Below are 16,007 nucleotides of genomic sequence, written 5' to 3'. Positions count from 1 at the left end.
AGTTCATATGAAGTAATAGGCCGAAGAATGTTTAAGGATTAAGCAGTACCGACCTTCACTTATTAGTTTCTTTAACTCCATAATAAAGATTTAACCACCCTCATCAGCTTTGGAAATAATAATGGCTGATTTAGAATAAATTTTACTTAAGGCCTTCTTTTACTTTTGAGTAAGATTAAAGACAAAGTTAACGTTGTGTGTATAATTAAGCGTCAAGTGTTATCTTTCTGTTCTTATGAAATTTTGCTCAATGTCACAGTATTATCGCTATAATTAATGATTTGGGGAGTTAAAGTTTTATAAGTTTGTGAAAACTTGAAGTTATACTTCAGTATATTCATTTGGTCCTCCGAAAGATTAATATTAAAGATGTTAACTATAAAATTCGTATTAACTGTTGGAATAATAATAGACCGTGTGGGACTAGATGACTGGGTGGTATGAGATCTTTCGAATTTAGAAGCAAAAAGCTTTGGTATTTCCTTGTTATAATGGCCCCCCAAATTTATTCGCTAACCAACCGAGATATAACATGTAGCGAGGTACAGGTTCAGGTTCAGGTGGAAATGTAGCGGGACACCCAATGTTTACTATAAGTAATATAGGTGTAGTCCCACTACACTTCGGTTTATTTTTAAAGTTAATATTCAAAATAGTACATAGTATAATTTAACACATAATATAGCATAATATAACAGTATAAATAGTATATCGACATTTGTTGTAATTAGTATAATAATAATAGACTAACAGTCATAATTTATAACAGTTCATAATAGTTCTTTGAGATAAAGTTTATTATATGAATTTGTATCTTCTTCCTCTTCTTTTCCCTTTTTTTACTATATCATTATTATTGCAAGGGTTTGTTTTTAAGATAATTAGATAATAAAAGTTTTAGATGAATTGCAGCTTCAAAAATGAATTTTGACATTAATTACGTTAGTGCTCACATAAATTTTTGCCTGTGGAGATAGATATTTGACTGTATTTTCTATTTTATTTTTTAAATGTTTGTTGGTAATTGCAAAACGAAGGTGTAGCGAGGTACAAGAAGAGGAGGCGATATATCTCGGTTGATTAGCGATTCAATCTTGGGGGGCCGTTATAATAAGGGAAGTACCAAACTTTTTTGTAGCGTTAACTAGCAGTAGCGATTTTAGAAGAAGTTTTGTGATCAGTCGAGGAAAACTTAGAACCTTTCTTCAGAAATAACAACTGGAAGTATTTGATTGGCTATTTTGTGTGATTTCGTGATGATAACAGCATCTGCTTTCTCATTATTCTCTGTTTCACCATTGGTGGTTTCATGCTCCATTTCATCTTCTATGTCAGGATTACAAATCTGTTCTATTCTTCAGTGTCTGGTTGAGAAGTCTGAATTAATGAAAATCTTCTATAAGTTATTTTGGGTTTAAACTAATTTTCATTATTTTCTGCGTTATTGTTAATTTTTTCTTCGTTGGGAAGATTGCTTCGTTTTTTGATAATTTTGCCATCTGTACAAGTTATATCCTAAGCTTTTGGTGTGGACTTACTAGTATTGTTTAAGATGGAAGTAATTGATTCTTTCATGCGCCTATAGGCAATTAAATTGAAAGTATCCTGGTCATGAAGTGGAGTTCATTTTGTTTGTGAAGCAATCAGTTATTATGGGTTTCTACAGTTACAGCAACACTGATTAGAATATCGGTGGATATATTCTCATAGTCTGCCTTCATTGGGATTCTTTGTCCTTGATCCGATTCCATCATGGAATCTACACCCCGGGAAAGTCCCAGTGTTTAGTTAAATAGTCTCGTTGCAGCTGCTTTATTAGGTTCATAATTCAAAACACTGTCAATCAAATGTTAGGAGTTCGATAGAGAGACAAACAAAATAGTCTTCAATTCTTTAGGTACAACGCAAATGCCAAATTTTATTTCTAACGTCTTTTTAGATTTTTATTTATGTAAATAAAAAATTCTTAAATTTTCTTTGCTGTTCCAAGACAGTAGCAAATGTTACGGGATTGTGGTTCTCTAAATCATGCTTCTAGACCACGTGACATATTGTTCCTTCCGGTGTCCGCCGATAACATCGCGGATGAAAACGTCGCGGAGAAAACAACGCAAAACGAAAATGTCGTGCTACAAAACATCGTGGGAGAAAACATCGCAAAGAGAAAACATCGCACTTCTAAAACATCGTGGTACAAAATATAGTCGTCGAAAATAAAGCGGTTCAAAAACTTAATAATATAAAAAATAAAGCAGTTTAAAGACATCGTCGTCGAAAATATCGTGGTAAAAAATAAAATATCTACAAGTCATCGCATGACGATAACATCGCAGACAAGTGGCTTTTTTCAGGCTTTAATAATTGTAAATGGATATTCCCATAATGATTTGTGAGCGCAAGATGGAAAGAAGGATAATTTTTGCTTTTATATTTATTATTAACTAATAAATTTTTGCTTATAAAGTTTTTTTATTTTTTACAGAAGCAATTTTTTTTTTATAGATAAGGACATGTAGTTACTTGCCTTCCTTTTTCTTGTCTTTTTTAGATTGCACTTTTTCATGAAAAATTACCAGTAAAAACTTTATGAAAACGATTTATTACTGGCCTTTGTTAGTTAACTATGTCGGTTTAAAATTTCATTAAGTGCTATAAGTTGCATTAATTTTTTTTTTTTTAAGTTTCCTTCTTACTTTATCAGCAAAAATTTATTAGTTAATAAAAATATGAAAGTAAAATTGTTCTTCTTTCCATCTTGCGCTCACAAATCATTATGGGAATATCCATTTACAGTTATTAAAGCCTGAAAAAAATCGTATCAGCGATGTTATCGTCATGCGATCATTTCTAGATGCTTTATTTTTTACCAGATATTTTCGACGACGATGTTTTTAAACTGCGAAGTTTTTGAATCGCTTTATTTTCGGCAACGATATTTTGTACCACGATGTTTTAGAATTACGATGTTTTCTCTTTGCGATGGTTTCTCCCACGATGTTTTGTAGCACGACGTTTTCGCCTTGCGTTGTTTTCTGCGCGACGTTTTCGTCCGCGTTGTTTTTGCCGCGATGTTTTCGGCTGTAACCGTTCCCTCCAGTTCAACTCTTTAAACTCTTTAAATAAGAGGCTTACTAAAAGCACCGTTTCCTACATTATCCTCCACAACATACCTATTATTGTAGGCCGGAATTTAAATGCCAAGCATGCCGAATAGGGTTCCAAAAATACTAATATAAGTGGCAATGATCTGCATCATATCATTCCCGTCACAGTGTGCATGATCTTTATGTGCCACAGGAAATTATGTATACACTTTACTACCCAGAGAGACTGACGGATATTTTTAATTCAATTCTTGCAAATATGGCCTGTGGCAATAAATAGTGTGGATGCGCTCATTTCAGACAACATCCTGATCGCAGATGCACTGGTATTACTAAAATTAAGTAGCTCAAGATTAAAACTGATGCAAGTTGATTTATTTTTAATAGCATTCTTTAAAAACGAGCTAAATGGAATGTCAAACAACTAAGATACTGATGATACTATAGAACAGTTTAACACTCGCCTGAACAATATACCATGAAGCCACAAACATTGTCACCATAAACAACTATAGAAAAACTTCCTAGAAATAGCAATTTAATCATTTGTGTCTGTTATTCCAGCGAGAATCGAAAATTAATTTGTATTAATTAATTTTATACACCTAACTGAAGTCAAAAATAAATCTTTAGTTTTCGTTTCGGTTTTATTTATTTTATTTTTCGATTTTGATACATAAAACGTGACGAAGACATTGAAATTTAAGCAAGTATTTAGATTAAACCAAACTGAGGTTAACTTTTTCCAACTTTATAAAAAAAATTAAACTGAATCAATAAACTTGAAAATTTTTAAAAGCAAAAATAAACTTTCATTTTCAAATTGCTGACATAAGTCCACTGAAATGTAAGTAGTAAAATCTGATTTCCTTTTTCATGTTACCAATATCAGCATTTTTAATTTTAGGCAATTTATAAATATGCACAAGTAATAAGAAATAGAATTAAAACTGTAAAGCATTTTAATTTAATATATAATAAGATGATGCAAATTTTACGATATTTGTTAACGATTTTAACCCACTTAGGGCAATATTTGCGGTTTGTACCTGTGGGGTTTTCCCCCCTACCCACTCAACATCGAAGCTGACGTCACGTGCTTCTTTCTCTCTCTGTAGAGCAGTGGTCGCCAACCGTTGGTCCGTGATAACTTTTTGCTGGACCGTAGAAAAATTTGGTTATCCAATATTTATGTTTATATGAAGATTGAGTTTAAAATGACGACTAACAAAACATATTATAGAGTATGGATTATATTTTTTTAAATTTTAGCTACTACTTTTAGCGAAATTCCTTCTGAATTCAGCGAATTTTAGCTACTTTTGCAGATGTATCTAGCAACATTTGAAAGTGAGAGTTGGCATCCATGGATATGCTGCTGTTATCAATATTAGCGCGAACTGGAATTCGCTTTACCTTTTGAATTACAAACATATGCTATCGTAGTCGTTAATAACACAGTTTTTCTCCGTGTCAGTAGGCAACTTGATGGACTTTTATTTGAATCATCTGCATTCCTGTTCTTAAGTCCATCCCTGGAAGTTTCCGTTTTTGTTTTGTCTAACTTTTGATCGATGGCGCCACTTCTGAGTAAGAGATTATTGTTATGTTTACAATAAATAAAAATCGAAGGCATAACATTATCAGTTTATTGATATTGATTTGAGTTTGCCGATTTGATTTTGCTCTTCGTGAAGTTTCTTTTCAGTGATATGGAAATGTGAAGCTTTCTATACAAGAAGGTAAGATTTTTGTACTTCTCATGTAATTTTTCAATGTGAACGAAATATGTTTAGTTTGCTGACAGTGGCGCATTGGCCAAAGAAATCGGCCCTGGCAAGAAAACATATACCGGTCCTAAGGCCCCATATGGAATGTATGAGTTACATTTCATATGAGTTATTATTGTATGGATATTATTATTATATGGGTATTGTATTCATATGGGTATTCATATGAATTACATTTCATATGGGTTATTATACATACATATGAGTTATTATTGTCATCATCATAATCATAAAAAATTAATTTTATTAAATAAAAGTATACGTTAAATAATAAAACCTTTTATAATAAAACATACCATAAAAATAACACTTCAATTATATATATGTGTGTGTGTATGTTCAAATAACCTACAAACAATAAATAACAGTGACTTCAAACTGACACTATTTATCGACGTAAATCATATGCACCAATGTTCAGTTTTTATTAGGTATCTTATTTGGTATTTTATCTGGAACAGATTACAGTGGACTCGGTATGTGCAATATGATTATCAACTTCTTAAAGAGTATGGACATTGATGTCAGAAAATGTATCGGTAGTTCTACAAATGGCGCGTCAAATATGCGCGGTGCTGACGATAGTTTAGGGGAAATGCACACAAATTATGCAAACAAAACAGCGGTTGATTCATAATTAGCCATTTAAATATTCTTAAATTCCAGGCATCTAAGAAAATATTTCCTTCATTATATCTTCAATTTTTGCTTTTGCCAAAGTAGCCTTCTCTATGTTCATCAACTTATAAGGAACTACAAACTTATAAGGAAAAAGAAATTGGAGTACGCGTTATATATTAAATTATATTACAAGAGTAATTTATACAAACACAAGACGCAATTTTTGCAAAAATTGCATTTAGTTTTGGATGAATGCTCATTAATAGATAAAGCATACTCTAATTCTGACTCGGTATCAGATTAAAAATAACGATTTTCAATTGAATTTTTTAGTATTTCCCATTTGCGTCTTAGGTCCTGATATTCATCCTTCAGATTACCAATTGTTACACCTGCATAGTGCCATAATAATATAGACAGTCGAAATAGTCGAAAGAGTTTGGCGATAATGGCTTCGGAAAGTTTAGGGGCTCGAGAAGAGATATGTTTTCATGCAACTTCCTACGTCTTTTAAATGTACTTTCCATCGATAAAATTATGTTATGAATTAAAAACAGTAACTTCGAATAGTTTGATAGGGTAATTGAAATTATAGTTGGAGGATTTTTCATCGTCCATTTGCTTCACATTTCGACATCTTCTAGTAGGTAGTTCTACTTCTATAATTATATCACAACCGTTTATTATTGCAATTAGTTGCTAACGATTTTGATGTGTTAAATATTAAATCAAAGTTTCCAGAAATGGCTTTTAAAGAAGCTTGTAGCTTCCCTAACCATATTATATGCTATAATGTAATCCAGTCCTTTAGTCTGCAGTCATATGTCGTTATCTGTGTATTTTGTATATCATTGGAAGCAATACTTTTAGAGTGCAAGTATTGATTCTGCGTATAAACAATTTTGTTTGCAATCGAAAGAGCCAAAAATTTATTTTAGGGCGTAGTATTTCTAACTTCATCTAGTTTCACCGATGAGATGAAGCTTCCTAGATCTGGTTTTATCATCGATTCCTCTCCACACATCCATTTTTTGATAGGATTCTTTAAAGAATTTGCCACACTCATTTATTAGGGAAAAAAAGAGAAGTTCCTTCTAAAACGCTATTCATAGAATCGACCAATACTAAATTTAGAGTATGGGAGCAACACCAAAGATGAGTTTGGTGAGGTACCTTTTTCACTCAACCATTTAGTAAAACCATTGTAAGCACTGCGCATATTTGACGAGGCATCTGTAGAACTGCCGATACATTTTCTGACATCACTGTCCATGCTCTCTAAGAAGTTCATGATCATATTGCTCATACCGAGTCCAGTGGAATCTGTTCCAGATAAAATACTATCACTCTTTCGTATATGTTTTCTTTATAAGGATACCGAATAATAACTGAACATTGGTCCATTTATGTCAATAATAGTAACAATTTGAAGTGAGTAAAAATTCACTTCTTGAATGTCAGCTTAAATTAACCGTCTCATGACATTCTTGATGCTAGTTATGGCATAATCTATCGTCATTTTAGATAACAATGTTACGCTACTCCCTTTACGTTGACGATCAGCATGTTTCGTTATAACACTGATATGCCAAAAAACAGTTTTGTATTTTGAAATTAATAGCACTGTTTCCAGGAAATTTCCGTCATCAACATTAACATCTGTTAAGTTTCGCGCATTTTCATTCCTATGACTTCGGAAAGCACTTCCTCTTTTTCCGATAAATTGAACGACCTCAGTATTTACTTCCAAACTCGCTTTCGGCCTATTGCATTCTTTTTTGAAGGACCGTCGACGTTTCTGAAAACAAAGCACTATATATGTCTTTTTGTTTTAGATTCATAATATATGCTTTTGTACATTTATTATGAATTATACTCGCTTCATGTTCATTTCCTTGCTGTATTATATGGCTCCAATCTCTAATTCCTCCGTTAACCTCCTAGTACTTTCGTTAGAGCTGTAGGATTAAAGTAAATAAATGAAGCAGAATAATCCGTTTGTTCCTTTACAGAAACTCAACTATTTTCTATTACGTCCGTTAAGATGATAGATGAGGAACTAGATGAGCAACAAAAGGCAAATAATTTGAAGCTGAAGGCTGGAAAGGATGTTTGCTAATATAATCCTGTCGATCTTAAACTGCTGTCAGTCGTGCGAACTAGAATAATATATTAATACAAATATATTAATTACAAATAATGAAAAATAATATGTTAATTACAAATAATGAAAACGACGATGGTGATGCTCTTGCTGTTGCTGCGGTAATATTTTTATATTGGTTACTTCCGTTGTTAGCAGCACCGAATTCTCCTCACGTGTCTTGAATATTTTAGCTTCAAATGTTTCTGAAGTGGTGCCCTCTCCTTCCTGTGTTTGCGCAGGAACTGTAGTGGGAGAAGGTGCTGGTTTTGAAAAATCTAGGATACATATCCGTGATTTCTAAGCAATGTTTTTCAGAATCCTTCATTTGTTTTGTCTTTTTTCTCGAACTGTGCATCTCCTTTGATTTTTCGTTTATCCATTCTACATGCCTAAAAGGTAATGTAGAAAAATTCAACTGCAATATATTTTGTCATCATCTTACTTTATTCAGTGTCACAGTAAAATTTGCTGTACAGTCTTTTTTAATACTGTATAGTAAATTTCTTATATACTTATAATGCAATATTTTCAATTTCACAATTAAATTACAACGTGACTGTACTGTATTTTCATAAATCTACTTTACGACTGTCAACCACTGTCAACTATAGGCTCTACTCTACCTCTACAATACAGTCTACAGTTACCGTACCTCATGTAAGTTTGAGTGCGATATGCGGTTCGCGCATTCATATCTCCCTCAAGCGCAGGGCTGTCTCGGCCATGGAGGTAGGAAGTAAGATGGAGTCGCCCTAAACAAGTTTCTCCGTACCCTGCTCTGAAGCACCGGCGATCCCTACGTGGTGACCAAAACATTGGGTCATTTACCATTGAGTTCTATGGGATTTGACGCGTTCGGGTGTAAATATTTTGTAATTACGTCGCAAATATACATATAAATGTATATATTTTCTTTTTTTACAACACTTCAGAGTCTTAAGTATGTGAAAACAACATATTTTTAAACAACATTTCATTCTGCACGGAATTAAATGCTATACTTTTCACAGGACAGTTTTTTCAGAATGGTTTAATTTGAATGAAATATTTTCACAAGTTTTCGTTAATTACATTAGAAAAAAATTAAGGTAATTCGATTTTATTCGGTTAAGGTACAAAAATTAAGATCAAAGTTTATTGTATTATTAATATTAAAATTATGCATTATTTCTTTTCTATTTATAGAGCTTCTTCCTAAAATACTTTCTTAAATATGACATGATGTTTTGGCTTCTTTTAAATCGAAAAATGTAAGTCAATTTATAATTAATGCTCTATTCGGTTCATTTTAAATTAGAGAATTATTAGGAATTAAATAATTATTTCGCTAATTCCTAATAATAAAATAGGTATTAAATAGTATTTGACTTTCTCTGAACATTTCTGAAAGGAAATAAAATAAGTTTTTTTTTTTTTTTTTTTTTTTTTTTAAGTATTATTTAAAACTTGTAACTGAGTTATTATAAAATGTAAAGGGATTAATTCTTTTAATTATACTTATCAGATTTATTTTTTACCCTTCATTTCAACAATACATATTCCAAAACTCTTTATTACGTTCTTAAGTGCGCATCTCATAGCATTTGCTTTACAATACCTTTTAACAGATTGCTTTCCAATACGAACAATGCTTGCTTAAATAGTTTTATAACGTATTTGTCAACAGGATTTCAATTTATGTTTACAATTCAATATTAAGGTTATTATATATTTAGATAACATTTATAATCATTATAAATTAGATACATTTAATCATTAGATTTCTTCACAGTACTTTCACAGTTGTTTATAAGTGAATAAATTCTTCATTTCAAATACATTTATAAATAATTTAATGAATATTTAATTATTTTGTCAAAGGCAGATACATCCTTTTTGCAAGCACATGCATAAATACCCATACATATTTCCTATTTATCATTTCCGGCATGTGCAAATCTTTAATTTCTGAGCATTCACTATATTTTTCGTGTAAAGTAATAAAATAAGTTTGAAATAACACTAATTTAGCATACACCCGAAAGTTTTACATAAAAATATATATGAATATAATTTGAATGAAAATTATAAGTATTATTTTTAATACCCACTCAAAGGTCAGTTTTTCTTCAAAATTCCTCCACGATGGCATCTCTCTCTTTAGGCAGATAGCCCATGCATGCGTTACTCTATTTAATAAAAACTTAATCTGACCTATGTGCCTAATTACAAATATTTTAACATACATAATTTTATATTTACATTTAGCGATCAAGTTTCAAACTTTTCAAATCTTCTAGAAAATAAATTTTGGCAGATCTCTTTTAGCAATTTTCTTAAAATCTATATTTTTGTAGTGCAACAGCTTAGAATTTTATAAAACAAATTCATAATCAAAATCGCTGTTGTTAGTTATCGAAAAATAACCAAGATGTGATTTTTGCGTAAATGTCAGTAAAGTATACAAATTGCTATTATCCATCACACTATGAATGTTTCTTTCATGCGAGAGTGTCCCTTTTTCGATTTCTATGGAACTGTCGTGTGTCGAAATACTATCAGAATCTTGTCAAGCGAGCTTCTGAATGTAAACAAAGAACACTCCGTCTGGTGACCCAAGCTTCAAAGCAGTGCTTCACTTCTAGCGCGGAATGGCCCCTCCTCCCTTTCCTACCTCCATGGTCTCGGCTAGTCATCTGTGTCGATTCGGTCTTTCAAGTTTCTTGATCGGCCCGAAATCGCTCTGGCCTACAGGGCCTCTGCCTGGTCGCCCGCCGTCCCTATCCAATACTGTTTGCTGACTATTATTGTATAAATGCATTTACCTTTATTTAAATTCATATTAGATGTTCTCCAAATATAAAATTATATATGGAGTGGTCCGTGAGGTTCTAAGGGTTGAAGACCGCTGTTCTACAGCATGCGCGCTAAGAATTTCAACATTGCAGGACTGTCAAAAAGAACTCTTGCCTTCTGTTTTTCCAAGTTCGTTTCAATATTCTGTTCATCGCTCTGATTATTGTTATCACAACACTTTGTATGTGCTTTGATTTACTAAAAGAATTTATTCTTTACAAATCGGTGTTTAATAATCACCTAAAAACCCAAACTGGCGACTCCAGACATAAGAAGATAGCGTTTTTAATAGTTATGACATATATGTAAACGAAGATACTATTGTTTCAGTGCAAGCAGCTGAAATCAACAGAATTTCCGTTAAAGTACCACCGTTCTAGAAAAATAATCTAAGAATTGGAGGCTTCCTTCAGCCCACATGGACACGAGTGTTCCCATAGCTCAAATCTAAGTAATCTAAGTATATGATTTCAACAAATTGAAAGCCAGATCATTAACGGGAATAACTGCCGATGATAGGAAATATCATATCGTGGTGGGCCTCATTTCGATCGATATTTTAAGTCAGGTATGTGACATAATTGATTCTTCCCCAGTAATTAATGCAAATGACACACTTAAAAAAAGATTAATTGAAGTTTTTGCCGACTCTAAATTACAAAAATTAAAAATGATTTTGACAGATATCGATTTAGGCTTTCAGCCGTAAACCCTCATCTGTTTTATTGCGACAAATGCAAGAATTGGGTGGATCTCTTGTCGGAACTGAATCATTAAATTCTTTGTGATTTCACACATTTTTTGGTTGACACAGGAACTGATTTTTACCTCCTGCTCCACAAAGCCGTTTTAAATGTAATATTTTATTGTTTAACAAATAATTATATTTATTATCTTTTATACTGAAGTGGCAACGCAATATTTGTATCGTGAAACCGTTGCTGGGCAACGTTAGAAAATGTTTAAAATTGAAATTCTGAAAGTTTTACTAGTTTGGAGATGTATGAAAAATTCATAGAGAAAGAAACTGTAATAATAAGGTGGAGTGTGAAGCTGTAACGGATAAATTCTATTTAAATTATCTATTTTAAATGTAATATTTTATTGTTTAACAAATAATTATATTTATTATCTTTTATACTGAAGTGGCAACGCAATATTTGTATCGTGAAACCGTTGCTGGGCAACGTTAGAAAATGTTTAAAATTGAAATTCTGAAAGTTTTACTAGTTTGGAGATGTATGAAAAATTCATAGAGAAAGAAACTGTAATAATAAGGTGGAGTGTGAAGCTGTAACGGATAAATTCTATTTAAATTATCTATTTTCGTGAATTGAGAATAAAATTCTATGTGTTATTCAGAAGCTCGTCGGTTATTTCTATAAAACTGAAAAATACGTTACATTCATTTTTGGCGGTTCCACCGAGATACTGGAAATAAAGATTGCAGTTATCAATTCGATAGTGCTGGTCTCCTAATCCCAAAAAGTGCTGAAATTTTGAAAACAAGATTGCGAGCAAAGAGTTGTCAGAACAGGATATTGCTGATCTCCGAAGAAAAGATTAACTTTTGGTTTTCATAAAAAAAGTGTTTATTGAGTTTTAGTATTTCATTTCAGAATTATATTTAAATAGTGTTAAGTTTTTGTTTAAAATTACTGATACTAAAAATATTTAGCCTAGAATTATAATTGACATTTGTCTTAAAGAAGTATTTAAAAACTTATTATTTGAGCTTTACTGTTCTTTGTATAAACTTTTTTGTTTATTTTGTCCCATATTGTATGGAAGATTACGTTACTCAAATTTTGATGGTTCTAGGTACCGTTGTTTAATCACAATGAAGGAAAGACACATACATTTATGCAGATTCTTCATCAGTTAATTTCCTTAAATATAAGACAGGGCGATAATATATGGTGGCAACGATTTGAAAAGTGATACAGCCTTTTAAAATTTTCGACGCAAAATGCCAAAACGAAATTAATAGTCTTTCAGGGCAAATTGCCCCTTTGGACTAAAAAAAAAGAACTGCTAACAGTGTTTTTAATTTGTTGCCAAGCAGGCGAGTAGAAAATAAGTAGTAACGTCAAAATAATAAATATGTAAAAATAAGTAGAACGTCAAACTGACGTACTGTGATTTTATTGTACTGTCAAACTGGCAAAAGTCTTTTCTTAGTTCTCGCCATCCAGGCGTGTGGTTAGATATAAGAATGTCATCCCAATGTATTACAGCTAAATTATATTGTTAAACTGGCAAAAATTGTTTATGTAATCTCCAACCAGGTGTGGAGATAGATTGTAAAATCGTCAAACTGATGTGGTTAAAATTCCATTGTATTGCCTAACTGGCAAAGGAGTTATCGCCGACAAGGCTTGTGTATAGTGACTTGTGTATAGGCTTGTGTATAGGCTTGTGTATTACACTTCAACCCGGCGTAATATTATTTTATTTTGTGCTAAACTGGCAAAATTGTTTAAATAATTCTCTTCAATTGGTTAGAGTGAATTTCGTAAATGAGAAGTTAAGTCTCGCCTTCGAAGCCTTCACAGGTAAGGAAGATTCCAGCTCAACAGGATCACGTTTTGATTATCAAGCCTAAAGATACAAGTAGATCGCCAAACAGTATTAAGACGCAATTAGTTCAGAATATTCAACCGCAAAGGCTCGGAGTAAATATTTTACAAGTTCGTCCAACAAGAGCCAAAGAGTTACTTGTTCGTTGTAAAGGGGAAGAGCAATTAGTGACATTGAAAAAAGCCATTTTGGAAAACTCTGATTTGAAGGAACATTTGGACCTGAGAATTCCATGACTACCAAGGGTGTCTTTCATAGTTTTGGGCGTTCCTCAGGATACTACTTCTGAGGAACTATAAATAGCTTTTCAAGAACTCTTATCATCAAGTGAGAAGAAGTTTGTTTTTCCAAGGGAACCCAGACCCAGAACAGACGGTACGTGCAACTGGCTTGTTGAGGTGTCTAGAGAACAGGCACAATTGTTGAAGGACCTGAAGAGAGTCTTTATTGGTTTCGCATCGTGCTTCTTTCGAGAATTTCATAAAGTGACGCGTTGTTATTACTGTCAAGCCTTTGGTCATTTAAGTCTAATTTGCAAATATCCACCGGCCTGTGCAAAGTGCGGGAAGGGCCACCTTACTCAGGAGTGCTCCGAAAGCATTGAAAATTGCGTCAATTGTACTCACTCCAACGCCTCTGCAGGAACGAAGTACGAGACATCACATCAGGCTAGCTCATCACAATGTCCGCTATACAGGCAGGAGATTCTTCGCCTCAGCAACACTCAGAATTGACAGGCTTAATGAACATACCGGTTACTCAGAGCATCTCGGGTCTGACTTGTGCACAAGTAAATTTACAGAGATCAAGGGCAGCTACTTTAAATTTTATTGATTTTATGATTAGAAATGAAATACAGCTCGCTCTCTTACAAGAACCTTATGTCAAAGATGGCAAGATCATTGGATTACCAAACTGTAGTAAGATATTCTTTTCTGGTTCTTTTAAAGCGTTGATAATATATAACGGCTCTCTAAATCCATTTTTTGTGGCGAGAACTTTAGATGCAGTGACAATTCGCTTGCAATTTATCAATAGAAGTATTAATATTACTAACGTTTATTTTCCACCGACGGCGGATTTAGATAGAAATTTAACTGAACTTTGTTCACATATTATTCATAATGATCATTTGCTTATTGCGGGTGATTTTAATGCTACGAGTCCTCTTTGGGGTGGGAATCAAGAAGATTATAGGGCTGCTAAAGTTCTTGATTTTATCCTCGAAAACAGACTATGTGTTCTTAATTCCTCCGATTCAGAACCAACATTTTTGACTGTCAGAGCCAAGGGTTGACCTCATATTACATCAGCTTCATCTCCTTTTGCAATTTCTATAACAAATTAGAGGGTGTTGACAGGTTTATCTATCAGTGATCATCAAATTATTTTGTTTGAAATTGGAATCTCGGAAGACATAATTTTGAAACGTAGATTTAAAACTTCATATGGTGGACATGAAAAATTCATTGAGAAACTTCGTCCATGAATTTCTCAATTTATTTGAATCTAATACTTCTCGAGAGGATTTAGAAAATAACTACGACTTTTTTATTGGTTCATTGATGGATGCAGCAACAGCGTCCTATAAGTCGAAAAGAGTACGGATTAAAACCTCTACATCATGGTGGTCTGACTCGCTCAACATAAAAAGGAACAAAGTTCGTGCTTTGAGGAGACGTATGCAAAAAGAAAGGGATGACAATATAAGGCATTCACTTAAAATTTCTTATAAGAAGGAACTAGCAATTTTTAAAAGATTGATTATAAAGATAAAAAGTGAATCTTGGAAGGCATTTCGTGCAGTTATTGAAAATCCTTATGGCATCACTCAAAAGATTGAAGTGGACAGAGTATTTCGACCTCTTCAGCTGCCAGTAGAGGTAGCTCCGGGGTGTACTTCTCTGGGAGAGAAACATAAAAAATTTTAGATGAGTTATTTCCATTGGATTTGGAGATTGACGATATGGATTTACATAAAGTAATGCGAGAAAAATTTAAAAATCAAACTTGGAATTCTACTTTAAGTGACTCTGCCGTGCTGGAGCTTGAGGAGTTAGAAAATACAATTCGTTCTCTACCGTCTAAGAAGGCCCCCGGACCAGACGGTCTTGATAATATTATCATAAAGATACTTTTCAAAGAATTCCCCCAATTGTTGCTATCTTTATATCGAGCATGTTGGAAATTGGCTTTATTTCCACGGCAGATGAAAATTGCCGAAATAGTTTTATTTGGCAAAAAAGGTAAAGATCCTGCTATTTTGTCTTCTTATAGACCAGTGAGTCTTCTTTCTTCTTTAAATAAACTCTTTGAAAAATTAATATTGAACAGACTAAATTATTTTCTAACTGAAAATAAAGTGATCAGCGACTTTTAATTTGGATTTAAAAAGGGGATTTCAACTGAAATGGCTGTTTTTAATCTGCTAAACACAGTAAAAGGCAACAGGGATGGAACAGGCACACGTTAATCATCTCCATTGATATACGTGGGGCATTTGACACGGTCTAGTGGCCTGACATAATTGATGCATTGGATAGCGCAAACTGCCCCGTAGAAATTTTGAATTTAATTCGAAATTATTTGGAACAACGCAAAATTCAATTAACCCTTGATAATGAAATTTTAATAAAAGATTTGCAAAGAGGCTGTCCACAGGGTTCCTGTTTAGGACCAACCCTGTGGAACTTAGTCGCTAATACGGCCTTTGGTATGTTTGAAAATACTGAACAAGTAACTCTGCAAGCTTATGCCGATGATTTTCTGTTAATTATCTCAGGCGTAAAGGACATTGAAGTAAGAGCTCAACAAGCGATTAATAAGTTTGTAGAGTGGGCAGACATGCATAAATTAAGAATTTCCGAAGAAAAAACTACTATGTTGTTTATCGGTAGGAAAAGAAAAATGCGTCGAAATCCGTCTATAAAA

Source organism: Stegodyphus dumicola, chromosome 6 (genome assembly GCF_044657685.1).
Source record: "Stegodyphus dumicola isolate Sdum_Otavi_A_Nest chromosome 6, ASM4465768v1".
NCBI lineage: Eukaryota > Metazoa > Arthropoda > Arachnida > Araneae > Eresidae > Stegodyphus > Stegodyphus dumicola.
The sequence above is the reverse complement of the archived record's forward strand: the minus strand, read 5'-3'. Positions refer to the sequence as shown.